General features: G+C 48.2%; 1 long non-coding RNA gene across 2 annotated transcripts in view; it reads left to right on the top strand.

Moving 5' to 3' along the window:
- LOC134352850 (uncharacterized) overlaps positions 1-12,886 on the top strand; it is a 53,621-nt gene that overhangs the window by 429 nt on the left and 40,306 nt on the right. Inside the window, exon 2 of one of the 2 annotated variants that reach the window (XR_010019484.1) lies at positions 1,737-1,917. This is a non-coding gene — a long non-coding RNA (uncharacterized LOC134352850). Of the gene's footprint in view, positions 1-1,234; positions 1,918-12,886 lie in introns of those variants that run through there. The other variant, XR_010019483.1, reaches the window with a different exon arrangement.

Raw genomic sequence — 12,886 nt, 5'->3', positions numbered from 1 at the left:
TGAGTGGTGAGGAAGAAGAAAGGGACCTTGGAATGTTAGCCCACAGGTTCACAGGTCAATAAGCTGGTGAACTGGTTTATTATTGTCACATCTGTAGTGAAAGCTCAATCTTGTATGCCATCTGTTCAGATCATTTAAGTGCTTGCTAAGTGATACCTGCCTCAACCACTTCCTCTAGCAGCTTCTGTTTTCGTGGATGTCGGCAAAGAACAAGAATATCAGGGTGTACGTGTATTGTATACATCACTCTGATATTAAATGCAACCAATGAACTCTTGTTCCATATACCCTCCACTTCCTGTGTGGAAAAATTGTCTCTCAGCTCCCTTTTAAATCTTTCCCTTCTCACCTAAGCCTATGCCTCCTAGTTTGGGTCTCCCCCAGGGAAAAGACTGTGACTGTACTGCTCACATAAGCACTTCTGTAGGTTTGTCCCCTTGTTCTCCAGTTCAAAGAAATAATGATGTAGCCTGGCCCAGCTCTCAGGAAATGATGTGTGAAAGCAGCCTTCCTTTCAGACAAGGCACAGTGCATTTTGCCTCCGTCGTCTCATGGACGTAAACTGCTTTGTCTGCCTTTTCCCATCTTTGCTACGGGAGCTAAGACTTAACTTATTTCAAGATTATCCACAATGCCAGCTCCAGTTGGCTGTTCTGCTGACATAATGGAAGGAGGCATTAATCCTATTGAGGCAGAAATAAAGATCCACGGGTTCAAAATTAAGCACGTCTCTCAGCTTCAGGAAATGGGGAAGAGGGAGAGATGCAGAGATAGACCGAGAGAAAGGGAATGAGGCAGATAGAAAGGGAGAGAAGTACAGAAAACTAGAGAGGGAGGGACAGAGAGAGGAGGCATGCATGAAGAATGAGGGAACAAGAGACAAGGGTATATACGGAGAAAGAGAAACACACAGATAGAGAGAGATACTCAGGGACAAGGAAGTGTAGAAACTGGGGCAGAGAGTGAGAGGGATATACAGATAAAGAGAGCAAGGAGGCACAGAAATAAAGATAAAGTATTTTTAAAGATGAAGGGGTAAAGTGAGACAGAGCAAGAGAAGCAAAGGAGAGAGAGAAACAGGAAGAGAAAGAAACTGAGAGAGACAGAAAGAGCAGGAAATACAAAGTGATAGACACGCGGAAGCAATCAAAGCAAACAAAGAAAGACGATAGAAATAGAGACCGAGGTAAAGAGAGATTTCAAAAGTGGGACAGACAGTGAGAGAGAGCTGGGGAGGAGCGAGAGAGAGAGAGAGAGAGAGAGAGAGAGAGACAGAGAGACAGAGACAGACAGACTGAAAGAGTGAGAGAAATTGTGAGAGAGTGGGGAAGGTAACTTTTGGGGTATAGGCACAGGTCTATGTAGATAAAGTGACAGGCCCAGGCAGACGGTCAGACATTGAGACCGAGAGTAACCAACTCTTGAACACAGCTGAGAACAGCAAAGACAGAGAAATGGAGCAGCAGCAACAGGAAGCCTCACTGATGTGATATAGAACGAGGAAGTGGCAGAGACACATTGACAGGAAGAGCAAGACACCTGGGCTAGCAAGAGCAGGGCAGGGGACAGTGAGACAGTTCAGAGCATCTGGATAAGAGGGGAAAGATTGTACGGAAGACAGGGTGGGTGAAATTGAAGAGGAATCGGCAAGACTGTGTGTATTTTACCTGCTGAGGGTGCTGCTCGTCAACTAATCTGCCACGAGTCTCACTGCAAAGTGTTTTAATTCCCCTCAGGGCATTAATCTAAAGAGAGATTGTTTTGAGCCACGTCGTGTGTCCCTCGTGGCTGAGGGAGAGTGAGCCCCTGCTGGTCTACACCAGATACCCGCTGGGTGCTAGCCCCCGGGCAGCGTGTCGCAGGTGAGGCAGGAGACAGGCACAGAGCTCAACAACGTGCAGGCGGACATGGTGTGAGGTAAGTGAAGCCACTCCTGTTCATGTCCTCGTTCTTCAGTCTGCTTACAGCAGGGGAAGCCTTCGCAATCCTCCTATCTCTTTAGCCCATACCCTCACTAATCTGTACATTATTTCTATTTCTCAGTCTTCCTCTGTTTGACTTAGCTCCATCCTCCACTTTTAAATATTTCTTCTTTTTATCTCAGTGTCATACAGCAGAATAGCACAGAAACAGGCTAATCTGCCTGTCTAGTCCATACCTACCTCTACCTCCCCCTTTTATTATGATCTTGCTTTCCTTCCTTCTCCTTGCTCTTAAACCTCTCTGTGATTTCATCTCACTGCTCTTGTTTAACTTAACTTTAGGGTGGACAAATTTGCATTGTTTTCTCCAAAGCATTAGAAGCTGAGGAGAGACCTGATAGAAGTTTATAAAATTGCATGTGACACCTTTTCCCTAGGGTAGAAATGTCAAATACTAAAGGGGATGCATTTAAGGTGAGGGGAAGGTATAAAGGAGGTGTTCAGGGTCAGGCTTTTACACAGAGAGTGGTGGGAGACTGGAGTGGAAGCAGATATGACTGAGGCTTTCAGATGGCAAGAATGTAATAGAGAAATGGAGGTCATTTAAAAGTGAAATATTGAGAGTACAGAATCTTTATGTTCCTGTTAGGTTGAAAGGAAAGGTTAAAAGTTTGAGAGAGCCATGGTTTTCAAGGGATATTGGAAACTTAGTTCAGAAAAAGAGAGATATCTACAATAAATATAGGCAGCATGGAGTAAATGACGTGCTCGAGGAATATAAAGAATGTAAAAAGAATCTTAAGAAAGAAATTAGAAAAGCTAAAAGAAGATATGAGGTTGCTTTGGCAAGCAAGGTGAAAATAAATCCCAAGGGTTTCTGCCGTTATATTAATAGCAAAAGGACAGTGAGGGATAAAATTGGTCCCTTAGAGAATCAGAGTGGACAGTTATATGTGGAGCCAAAAGAGATGAGGGAGATTCTGAACAATTTCTTCTCTTCGGTATTAACTAAGGAGAAGGATATTGAATTGTGTAAGACAAGGGAAACAGGTAGGGAATTTATGGAAACTATGATGATTAAAGAAGAGGAAGTACTGGAGCTTTTAAGGAATATAGAAGTGGCTGAGTCTCCGGGTCCTGACAGGATATTCCCTAGGACCTTGAGGGAAGTTAGTGTGGAAATAGCAGGAGCTCTGACAGAAATATTTCAAATGTCATTAGAAACGGGGATGGTGCCGAAGGATTGGCATATTGCTCATGTTGTTCCATTGTTTAAAAAGGGGTCTAAGAGTAAACCTAGCAATTATTGGCCTGTGAATTTGACGTCAGTGGTGGGCAAATTGATGGAAGTTATTCTTAGAGATGGTATATATAATTATCTGGATAGACGGGGTCTGATTAGGAACAGTCAACATGGATTTGTGTGGGGAAGGTCATGTTTGACAAATCTTATTGAATTTTTTGAAGAGGTTACTAGGAATGTTGATGAGGGTAAAGCGGTGGATGTTGTCTATATGGACTTCAGTAAGGCCTTTGACAAGGTCCCACACGGAAGGTTGGTTAAGAAGGTTCAATCGTTAGGTATAAATATTGAAGTAGTAAAATGGATTCAGCAGTGGCTGGATGGGAGATGCCAGAGAGTGGTGGTGGATAACTGTTTGTCAGATTGGAGGCTGGTGACTAGTGGTGTGCCTCAGGGATCTGTACTGGGTCCAGTGTTATTTGTCATATACATTAATGATCTGGATGATGGGGTGGTAAATTAGATTAGTAAACATGCAGATGATACTAAGATAGGTGGAGTTGTGGATAATGAAGTAGGTTTTCAAAGCTTGCAGAGAGCCTTAGACCACTTAGAAGAGTGGGCTGAAAGATGGCAGATGGAGTTTAATGCTGATTAATGTGAGGTGCTACATTTTGGTAGGACTAATCAAAATAGGACATACATGGTAAATGGTAGGGCATTGAAGAATGCAGTGGAACAGAGGGATCTAGGAATAATGGTGCATAGTTCCCTGAAGGTGGAATCTCATGTGGATAGGGTGGTGAAGAAAGCTTTTGGTATGCTGGCCTTTATAAATCAGAGCATTGAGTATAGGAGTTGGGATGTAATGTTGAAATTGTACAAGGCATTCGTGAGGCCAAATTTGGAGTATTGTGTACAGTTTTGATCACCGGTTTATAGGAAAGATGTCAACAAAATAAAGAGAGTACAGAGAAGATTTGCTAGAATGTTACCAGGGTTTCATCACCTAAGTTACAGAGATAGGTTGAACAAGTTGGGTCTTTATTCGTTGGAACGTAGAAGGTTGAGGTGAGACTTGACAGAGGTATTTAAATTTATGAGAGGGTTAGTTAGAGTTGACGTTGATATGCTTTTTCCATTGAGAGTAGGGGAGATTCAAACAAGAGGACATGAGTTGAGAGTTAAAGGACAAAAGTTTAGGGGTAACATGAGGGGGAACTTCTTTACTCAAAGAGTGGTAGCTGTGTGGAACGAGCTTCCAGCAGAAGTGGTTGAGGCAGGTTCGATGTTGTCGTTTAAAGTTAAATTGGACAGCTATATGGACAGGAAAGAAATCGAGGGTTATGGGCTGAGTGCAGGTCAGTGGGACTAGGTGAGAGTAAGAGTTCGGCACGGACTAGAAGGGCCGATGTGGCCTGCTTCTGTGCTGTAATTGTTATATGGTTATATGGGCACATGAAGGTGCAGGGAATGGAGGGATCCAGATCAAGTGCAGGCACTCCCATCACACTCAGCACAGATCTGTGCTGCACTCTTCTATGTTTACTGTTCTGTGTTCTGTGCTATGAAGATAAAGATGAGCTTTATCTGTCACATATACATCTAAATATACATTGAAATGCATTGGTTTGCACCATATCAAATCAGTGAGGGCAGCCCACAACTGTCATCATGCTTCCATTGCCAACATAGCATGCCCACGGCTCACCAACTCTACCATGCTTCTGGTGCCAATGTAGAATGCCCATGGCTCACCAACCCTACCTGCTTCTGGTGCCAACGTAAAATGCCCACGGCTCACCAACCCTACATTTCCGGTGCCATCATAGTATGCTCACTGCACACAAACCCTACCGCATGAATGGAAACTGGAACACCTAGAGGAAACCCATGCATTCATGGGGACAAGGGACAAAGGACAAATTACTTACAGACAGCAGAGGGTATGAAATGCCCCACCTTACAGCTGGCATAGTAAAGCATGGCACAAAGTGCTCCTCTATCAGTCCGCCTCTCTGGCCAAGTTCATCTGGAACAGGGGGTTGAGGTGTGTACAGGGGTTTCTGAGGTGATGCTGGAGTATGGAGTGGAAGAGTGCAGGAAGAGGATTTGGGTGACGGGGGAGGTAGGGTAGGGAGCGTGGGAGTTCACAGTGGTTTGAACATACAGGTTGTGTTTGTGCGATTTAGGTGTGCTGAGTAGGGAGGGGGCTAGAGAGGGGAATGGAAGTGAGGTTGATTGCGGAGTAGAGGGTTTGGGAGAGTCTGGGGAGAGAGTACAGAGAGGTAGGGAGCAGAGGGTTTGGGAGAGTGGTTAGAGTGGGTGCCTGAAGAGTTGGGGAGTGGGGTTGTTGGGAGAGAGTGGGGAGTATGTGTTTATGGAGTTGGGGAGTAGGATTGTTGGGAGAGACTGGGGAGTGTGTGTTTATAGAGTTGGGGTTTGGGGTTGTTGGGAAGAGTGGGGAGTTTGTGTTTATAGAGTTGGGGAGTGGGGTTGTTGGGAGGGAGTGGGGAGTGTGTGTTTACGGAGTTGGGGAGTGGGGTTGTTGTGAGAGAGTGGAGAATGTATGTTTATAGAGCTCGGGAGTGGGGTTGTTGGGAGAGAGAGGGGAGTGTGTGTTTATGGAGTTGGGGAGTGGGGTTGTTGGGAGAGAGTGGGGAGTATGTGTTTATGGAGTTGGGGAGTAGGATTGTTGGGAGAGACTGGGGAGTGTGTGTTTATAGAGTTGGGGATTGGGGTTGTTGGGAAGAGTGGGGAGTTTGTGTTTATAGAGTTGGGGAGTGGGGTTGTTGGGAGAGAGTGGGGAGTGTGTGTTTATGGAGTTGGGGAGTGGGGTTGTTGTGAGAGACTGGGGAGGGTGTGTTTATAGAGTTGGGGAGTGAGGTGTTGGGAGAGAGTGGACAGTGTGTGTTTATGGAGTTGGGGAGTGGGGTTGTTGGGAGAGAGTGGGGAGTGTGTGTTTATAGAGTTGAGGAGTGGGGTTAGTGAGAGACAGTGCAGAGTGTGTGTTTATAGAGTTAGGGAGTGAGGAGTGTGTGTTTATGGAGTTGGGGAGTGGGGTTGTTGGGAGAGAGTGGGGAGTATGTGTTTATGGAGTTGGGGAGTAGGATTGTTGGGAGAGACTGGGGAGTGTGTGTTTATAGAGTTGGGGATTGGGGTTGTTGGGAAGAGTGGGGAGTTTGTGTTTATAGAGTTGGGGAGTGGGGTTGTTGGGAGAGAGTGGGGAGTGTGTGTTTATGGAGTTGGGGAGTGGGGTTGTTGTGAGAGAGTGGAGAATGTATGTTTATAGAGCTCGGGAGTGGGGTTGTTGGGAGAGAGAGGGGAGTGTGTGTTTATAGAGTTGGGGAGTGAGGTTGTTGGGAGAGAGTGGACAGTGTGTGTTTATGGAGTTGGGGAGTGGGGTTGTTCAGAGAGAGTGGGGAGGGTGTGTTTATAGTGTCGTGGAGTGGGGTTGTTGGGAGAGAGTGGGGAGAGTGTGTTTATAGACTTGGGGAGTGTGGTTGTTGGGAGAGAGTGGGGAGTGTGTGTTTATTGAGTTGGGGAGTGGGGTTGTTGGGAGAGAGTGGGGAGTGTGTGTTTATGAAGTTGGGGAGTGGGGTTATTGGGTGAGAGTGGGGAGTGTGTGTTTATGGAGTTGGGGAGTGGGGTTGGTGAGAGACAGAGTAGAGTATGTGTTTATAGAGTTAGGGAGTGGGGAGTGTCTGTTTATAGAGTTGGGGAGTGGGGTTGTTGGGAGAGAGTGAGGACTGTGTGTGTATACAGTTGGGGAGTATGGTTGTTGGGAGAGAGTGGGGAGTGTGTGTTTATAGAGTTGGGGAGTGGGGTTGTTGGGAAGAGTGGGGAGTGTGTGTTGATAGAGTTAGGGAGTGGGGTTGTTGGGAGAGAGCGGGGAGTTTGCGTTTATAGAGTTGGGGACTGGGTTTATTGGGAAGAGTGGGGAGTTTGTGTTTATAGAGTTGGGGAGCAGCGTTGTTGGAAGAGAGTGGGGAGTGTTTGGTTATAGAGCTGGGGAGTGTGGTTGTTGGGAGAGAGTGGGGAGTGTGTGTTTATAGAGTTGAGGAGTGGGGTTGGTGAGAGACAGTGCAGAGTGCGTGTTTATAGAGTTAGGGAGTGAGGAGTGTGTGTTTATGGAGTTGGGGAGTGGGGTTGTTGGGAGAGAGTGGGGATTATGTGTTTATGGAGTTGGGGAGTAGGATTGTTGGGAGAGACTGGGGACTGTGTGTTTATAGAGTTGGGGATTGGGGTTGTTGGGAAGAGTGGGGAGTTTGTGTTTATAGAGTTGGGGAGTGGGGTTGTTGGGAGAGACTGGGGAGGGTGTGTTTATAGAGTTGGGGAGTGAGGTTGTTGGGAGAGAGTGGACAGTGTGTGTTTATGGAGTTGGGGAGTGGGGTTGTTCAGAGAGAGTGGGGAGGGTGTGTTTATAGTGTCGTGGAGTGCGGTTGTTGGGAGAGAGTGGGGAGAGTGTGTTTATAGACTTGGGGAGTGTGGTTGTTGGGAGAGAGTGGGGAGTGTGTGTTTATAGAGTTAGGGAGTGGGGTTGTTGGGAGAGAGTAGGGAGTGAGTGTTTATAGAGTTGGGGAGTGGGGTTGTTGGGAGAGACTGGGGAGTGTGTGTTTATGGAGTTGGGGAGTGCTGTTCTGGGAGAGATTGGGGAGTGTGTGTTTATAGAGTTGGGGAGTAGGGTTGTTGGGAGAGAGTGGGGAGTGTGTGTTTATAGAGTTGTGGAGTGGGGTTGTTGGGAGAGAGTGGGGAGTGTGTGTTTATGGAGTTGGGGAGTGGGGTTTTTGGGAGAGAGTGGGGAGTGTGTGTTTATTGAGTTTGGGTGTGGGGTTGTTGGGAGAGAGTGGGGAGAGTGTGTTTATGGAGTTGGGGAGTGGGGTTTTTGGGAGAGAGTGGGAGTGTGTGTTTATGGAGTTGTGGAGTGGGGTTGTTGGGAGAGAGTGGGGAGTGTGTGTTTATTGAGTTTGGGTGTGGGGTTGTTGGGAGAGAGTGGGGAGAGTGTGTTTATGGAGTTGGTGAGTGGAGTTGTTGTGAGAGAGTGGAGAGTTTGTGTTAATGGAGTTGGGGAGTGGGGTTTTTGGGAGAGAGTGGGAGTGTGTGTTTATGGAGTTGTGGAGTGAGGTTGTTGGGAGAGAGTGGGGAGTGTGTGTTTATAGAGTTGTGGAGTGGGGTTGTTGGGAGAGAGTGGGGAGTATGTGTTTATGGAGTTGGGGAGTAGGATTGTTGGGAGAGACTGGGGAGTGTGTGTTTATAGAGTTGGGGATTGGGGTTGTTGGGAAGAGTGGGGAGTTTGTGTTTATAGAGTTGGGGAGTGGGGTTGTTGGGAGAGAGTGGGGAGTGTGTGTTTATGGAGTTGGGGAGTGGGGTTGTTGTGAGAGAGTGGAGAATGTATGTTTATAGAGCTCGGGAGTGGGGTTGTTGGGAGAGAGAGGGGAGTGTGTGTTTATAGAGTTGGGGAGTGAGGTTGTTGGGAGAGAGTGGACAGTGTGTGTTTATGGAGTTGGGGAGTGGGGTTGTTCAGAGAGAGTGGGGAGGGTGTGTTTATAGTGTCGTGGAGTGGGGTTGTTGGGAGAGAGTGGGGAGAGTGTGTTTATAGACTTGGGGAGTGTGGTTGTTGGGAGAGAGTGGGGAGTGTGTGTTTATAGAGTTGGGGAGTGGGGTTGTTGGGAGAGAGTGGGGAGTGTGTGTTTATGAAGTTGGGGAGTGGGGTTATTGGGTGAGAGTGGGGAGTGTGTGTTTATGGAGTTGGGGAGTGGGGTTGGTGAGAGACAGAGTAGAGTATGTGTTTATAGAGTTAGGGAGTGGGGAGTGTCTGTTTATAGAGTTGGGGAGTGGGGTTGTTGGGAGAGAGTGAGGACTGTGTGTGTATACAGTTGGGGAGTATGGTTGTTGGGAGAGAGTGGGGAGTGTGTGTTTATAGAGTTGGGGAGTGGGGTTGTTGGGAAGAGTGGGGAGTGTGTGTTGATAGAGTTAGGGAGTGGGGTTGTTGGGAGAGAGCGGGGAGTTTGCGTTTATAGAGTTGGGGACTGGGTTTATTGGGAAGAGTGGGGAGTTTGTGTTTATAGAGTTGGGGAGCAGCGTTGTTGGAAGAGAGTGGGGAGTGTTTGGTTATAGAGCTGGGGAGTGTGGTTGTTGGGAGAGAGTGGGGAGTGTGTGTTTATAGAGTTGAGGAGTGGGGTTGGTGAGAGACAGTGCAGAGTGCGTGTTTATAGAGTTAGGGAGTGAGGAGTGTGTGTTTATGGAGTTGGGGAGTGGGGTTGTTGGGAGAGAGTGGGGATTATGTGTTTATGGAGTTGGGGAGTAGGATTGTTGGGAGAGACTGGGGACTGTGTGTTTATAGAGTTGGGGATTGGGGTTGTTGGGAAGAGTGGGGAGTTTGTGTTTATAGAGTTGGGGAGTGGGGTTGTTGGGAGAGACTGGGGAGGGTGTGTTTATAGAGTTGGGGAGTGAGGTTGTTGGGAGAGAGTGGACAGTGTGTGTTTATGGAGTTGGGGAGTGGGGTTGTTCAGAGAGAGTGGGGAGGGTGTGTTTATAGTGTCGTGGAGTGCGGTTGTTGGGAGAGAGTGGGGAGAGTGTGTTTATAGACTTGGGGAGTGTGGTTGTTGGGAGAGAGTGGGGAGTGTGTGTTTATAGAGTTAGGGAGTGGGGTTGTTGGGAGAGAGTAGGGAGTGAGTGTTTATAGAGTTGGGGAGTGGGGTTGTTGGGAGAGACTGGGGAGTGTGTGTTTATGGAGTTGGGGAGTGCTGTTCTGGGAGAGATTGGGGAGTGTGTGTTTATAGAGTTGGGGAGTAGGGTTGTTGGGAGAGAGTGGGGAGTGTGTGTTTATAGAGTTGTGGAGTGGGGTTGTTGGGAGAGAGTGGGGAGTGTGTGTTTATGGAGTTGGGGAGTGGGGTTTTTGGGAGAGAGTGGGGAGTGTGTGTTTATTGAGTTTGGGTGTTGGGTTGTTGGGAGAGAGTGGGGAGAGTGTGTTTATGGAGTTGGGGAGTGGGGTTTTTGGGAGAGAGTGGGAGTGTGTGTTTATGGAGTTGTGGAGTGGGGTTGTTGGGAGAGAGTGGGGAGTGTGTGTTTATTGAGTTTGGGTGTGGGGTTGTTGGGAGAGAGTGGGGAGAGTGTGTTTATGGAGTTGGTGAGTGGAGTTGTTGTGAGAGAGTGGAGAGTTTGTGTTAATGGAGTTGGGGAGTGGGGTTTTTGGGAGAGAGTGGGAGTGTGTGTTTATGGAGTTGTGGAGTGAGGTTGTTGGGAGAGAGTGGGGAGTGTGTGTTTATAGAGTTGTGGAGTGGGGTTGTTGGGAGAGAGTGGGGAGTGTGTGTTTATGGAGTTGGGGAGTGGGGTTTTTGGGAGAGAGTGGGGAGTGTGTGTTTATTGAGTTTGGGTGTGGGGTTGTTGGGAGAGAGTGGGGAGAGTGTGTTTATGGAGTTGGGGAGTGGGGTTGTTGGGAGAGAGTGGGGAGTGTGTGTTTATAGAGTTGGGGAGTGGGGTTGTTGAGAGAGAGTGGGGAGTGTGTGTGTGTTTATAGAGTTAGGGATTGGGGACTGTGTGTTTATGGAGTTGGGGAGTGGGGTTGTTGGAAGAGAGTGGGGAGTGTGTGTTTATAGAGTTTGGGAGTGGGGTTGTTGGAAAAGAGTGGGGTGTGTGTGTTTATGGAGTTGGGGAGTGGGGTTGTTGGAAGAGAGTGGGGATTGTGTGTTTGTAGAGTTTGGGAGTGGGGTTGTTGGAAAAGAGTGGGGAGTGTGTGTTTATGGAGTTGGGGAGTGGGGTTGTTGGGAGAGAGTGGGGAGTGTGTGTTTATAGAGTTGGGGAATGGGGTTGTTGAGAGAGTGTGGGGAGTGTGTGTTTATGGAATTGGGGAGTGGGTTGTTGTTAGAGAGTGGAGAGTGTGTGTTTATGGAGTTGGGGAGTGTGGTTGTTGAGAGAGAGTGGGGAGTGTGTGTTCATGGAGTTGGTAAGTGGGGTTGTTGGGAGAGAGTGGGGAGTGTGTGTTTATGGAGTTGGGGAGTGGGGTTGTTGGGAGAGAGTGGGGAGTGTGTGTTTATGGAGTTGTGGAGTGGGGTTTTTGGGAGAGAGTGGGAGTGTGTGTTTATGGAGTTGTGGAGTGAGGTTGTTGGGAGAGAGTGGGGAGTGTGTGTTTATAGAGTTGTGGAGTGGGGTTGTTGGGAGAGAGTGGGGAGTGTGTGTTTATAGAGTTGGGGAGTGGGGTTGTTGAGAGAGAGTGGGGAGTGTGTGTGTGTTTATAGAGTTAGGGATTGGGGACTGTGTGTTTATGGAGTTGGGGAGTGGGGTTGTTGGAAGAGAGTGGGGAGTGTGTGTTTATAGAGTTTGGGAGTGGGGTTGTTGGAAAAGAGTGGGGTGTGTGTGTTTATGGAGTTGGGGAGTGGGGTTGTTGGAAGAGAGTGGGGAGTGTGTGTTTGTAGAGTTTGGGAGTGGGGTTGTTGGAAAAGAGTGGGGAGTGTGTGTTTATGGAGTTGGGGAGTGGGGTTGTTGGGAGAGAGTGGGGAGTGTGTGTTTATAGAGTTGGGGAATGGGGTTGTTGAGAGAGTGTGGGGAGTGTGTGTTTATGGAATTGGGGAGTGGGTTGTTGTTAGAGAGTGGAGAGTGTGTGTTTATGGAGTTGGGGAGTGTGGTTGTTGAGAGAGAGTGGGGAGTGTGTGTTTATGGAGTTGGGGAGTGGGGTTTTTGGGAGAGAGTGGGAGTGTGTGTTTATGGAGTTGTGGAGTGGGGTTGTTGGGAGAGAGTGGGGAGTGTGTGTTTATTGAGTTTGGGTGTGGGGTTGTTGGGAGAGAGTGGGGAGAGTGTGTTTATGGAGTTGGTGAGTGGAGTTGTTGTGAGAGAGTGGAGAGTTTGTGTTTATGGAGTTGGGGAGTGGGGTTTTTGGGAGAGAGTGGGAGTGTGTGTTTATGGAGTTGTGGAGTGAGGTTGTTGGGAGAGAGTGGGGAGTGTGTGTTTATAGAGTTGTGGAGTGGGGTTGTTGGGAGAGAGTGGGGAGTGTGTGTTTATGGAGTTGGGGAGTGGGGTTTTTGGGAGAGAGTGGGGAGTGTGTGTTTATTGAGTTTGGGTGTGGGGTTGTTGGGAGAGAGTGGGGAGAGTGTGTTTATGGAGTTGGGGAGTGGGGTTGTTGTGAGAGAGTGGAGAGTTTGTGTTTATAGAGTTGGGGGTGGAGTTGTTGGGAGAGTGTGGGGTTGTTGGGAGAGAGTGGGGAGTGTGTGTTTATGGAGTTGGGGAGTGAGGTTGTTGGGAGAGAGTGGAGAGTGTGTTCATGGAGTTGGGGAGTGGGGTTGTTGGGAGAGACTGGGGAGTCAGTGTTTATGCATTTGGGGAGTGGGGTTGTTTGGAGTGGGTGGAGAGTGTGTGTTTATTGAGTTGTGGTGTAGAGGGTTCGGGAAAGAGTGGGGGATGGTTGCTGAGAGTTGGGGTTTAGGAAAGAGTGGAGAGTGTGTGTTTAGAGACTTAGGGAGTAGAGGGTTGGGGAGAGAGTCGGGAAAGGGTGTTGAGCGATTTGGGGGTTGGGTGGTGAGTGTGTGTTTAGAGTGTTGAGTAGAGGGTTTGGGAAAAAGTGGGCTGTGGGTGTTTGGAGATGTGTGTCGAGAGGGTTTGGGAGAAGTATGGAGTGTCTGTTTAGTGAGTTGGGGCGCGGAGGGTTTTGGAGAGGGTATTTAGAGAGTTAGGGAGTAGACGGTGTTTAGAGAGTTGGGGGTTAGATGGAGAGTGTGTGTTTAGGGAG

The sequence above is a fragment of the Mobula hypostoma genome, chromosome 10, assembly GCF_963921235.1.
Source record: "Mobula hypostoma chromosome 10, sMobHyp1.1, whole genome shotgun sequence".
In the NCBI taxonomy this organism is placed as follows: domain Eukaryota; kingdom Metazoa; phylum Chordata; class Chondrichthyes; order Myliobatiformes; family Myliobatidae; genus Mobula; species Mobula hypostoma.
The sequence above is the reverse complement of the archived record's forward strand: the minus strand, read 5'-3'. Positions and strand labels throughout refer to the sequence as shown.